Here is a 2,450-nt window from a genome sequence, read left to right as displayed (position 1 = left end):
CTGTCGCGGAGGTGGGGGATGCCGGGTCCTACCGTGGTGGCACAGTGACAGCTGGGGGGGCCTGAGGGGGTGCTGGGACAGGGGTAACCTCATCTGGGGGGGGGGAAAGGGGGGGTCTCGCTGCCACCCATCACCCGTGAGAGGCTGTACATGGTGGTGTCCCGGCTTGGTGGAGTGGATCCGGCCTCTTGTGTCCCCAGGGGACAGCTGAGCAAGAGGGATGCAGGGCCGCTGTCCTAGCCTGAGAAATAAAAGCTTATTCTGCAGTTAGCAATTAGCTATAATTGGATTAACGGCAGGCACGGGGGAGGGTTTCCACCCAGCGGAAGGAGGAGGATGTGCTGTGCCAGCACCCACTTCTCCTCCCCTTGGGTCCCTCCTGCCTGGCCAAGGTGGCAGCGGGTCCCCACCTGTGTCATGTCCCCCCGCCAGGACGGGGATTCTCGCCTCCAAAATCCCTCCTGTAGCACATCGGGAAGGGGGGAGACGCAGGTTGGGAGCTGGGAGCTGAGACCTGAGCAGTTGTGACGGGGGTGTGCGGGAGCGGGGTCTGCAGGGGGTCCCCCTGCTCTGTGCTGGGGGAGATGGGGGTTGGTTTTGGTGTGAGGGGCTGTGCTTGCCCCATGCTGTGGTTGTGTGCGGCGTGTCTGTGCAACTGCCTGGTGTGGCCAGGGATATGGGTGTGTGCCAGGATCCAGCCTCCCATGGCGCCAGCTCTCCCCACGCATTTCACACGTACACGTGTAGACATGAGGATGCACAACAATGCTCGTGCGTGCACACGTGTACACACACAGACCTGCCTGCACACACACTCGTGTGCAGACATGCTCTCACATGCTTGCACACACATGCACACACTTGTGCACCCACCTGCACGCACATGCATGCACGTGTACACTCATACCTGCATGCACCCACCTGCACACACCTGCACACACCCGCGCATGCCTGCACACACCTGCACATGCTTGCACATGCCTGCACACACCTGCACATGCCTCCACACGCTTGCACACATCTGCACCCACCTGCACCCAGCTGCACACACCTGCACCCTCCTGCCCACACCTGCACACACCTGCACAAGCTTGCACACACCTGCACCCTCCTGCACATACCTGCACCCACCTGTATATGCCTGCACATGCCTGCACACACCTGCACCCACCTGCATACGCCTGCACACAACTGCACACACCTGCACATGCCTGCACCCTCCTGCACCCACCTGCACACGCCTGCACACACCTGCACCCTCCTGCACCCACCTGCACGCGCCTGCACACACACACAGGGAGCAGCCAGCCTGCAGACGTGTGCAGCATCCCCCAGACCCCCGTACTCACCATCTGCTGCCAAAAGCTGACAGGAAAGAAAGAGGGCTGGCAGCAAGCTGAGGGGATGGGCAGTGTGTGTGTCCCCCATGGTCAGCGGTCCTGGGCCCCTCTATGTCCCCTTTGTGTCCCCTCGGTGCCTGCAAGCAGCCAGGGATGGGTGAGCGAGGTAGCGTCAATGGCAGTCCCCGTGTCACCGTGGAGGGGGACATCAACCCACTGTGGCTTCCCAGCTTGGCCCCAGTTGCTCTCTTACAGTTTGTGGGGTGAAATGAGGGTGATGGCCATGGAAGAGCCAGGGTCAACCCAGCAGGTCCCTGTCCCCCAGGATGGGCAGTCGGTGCCTGCCGGTGGCCATGACTCCTTGTCCCCTCACTCAGTGCCATGCAGGGACATGGGGACATGTGGTGGGGATGACCCCCGGACCTCGATCTCACCCCTAATGCCTCCTCTCCCCTTCTCTCCCCAGATCCGGGTAACCTCCTCCTGCCCTGGATCCGGCCCCAGCCCGGCATGGGAGCCAGAGGTGACAGGACCCCCCTCAAGCAAACTGTCCCACACCTGATGATACGACCCCCGGCGAGGGGGGGGACAACACTGAGCCACCCAGTCCCCTCCTCCCTCCCTGCACCCCACAAGACCCTCAAAAACGGAGCCAGGAGCTGCACATCCATCCCCCCCTGGATGCCTCTGAGCCCAAACCACCCACCCCCAGCAGGATCGGGGGGGCCGGATACCAGGGGACCCCCCCAAGCTGTGCTGCCCCCCCGGGCTCCCACACCCTCCCCAGGCTGGGGACACGGGGACACGTGGGGAGGTGGCATCGCTCAACGGACGCCGTTTTCTTCTCTTTCTCCCAGCCTGGTTTTTCCTTGGAGTAGCGGGGCCCTTCCCGGCGTGCGGGGCAGGAGGGGGCCTGGAGCGGGACTGGGGCAAAAACTGGCCGGTTTGGAGCAAACTGGGACCAGGTGGGAATAAACACTGCTTTGAGGACAACAGGGCATGGAGGGCAGCTTTGTCCTCCACAGGACTGGGACAACTTCATGGAACGCCAGGTTTGGGAGTTGGGCTGGCCCCCAAAATGGGGTTTTTGCTCCCAAAAGGAATTTTCCA

The sequence above is a fragment of the Egretta garzetta genome, unplaced genomic scaffold (genome assembly GCF_000687185.1).
Source record: "Egretta garzetta isolate BGI_Z169 unplaced genomic scaffold, ASM68718v1 scaffold368, whole genome shotgun sequence".
Lineage (NCBI taxonomy): Eukaryota > Metazoa > Chordata > Aves > Pelecaniformes > Ardeidae > Egretta > Egretta garzetta.
The sequence above is the reverse complement of the archived record's forward strand: the minus strand, read 5'-3'. Positions refer to the sequence as shown.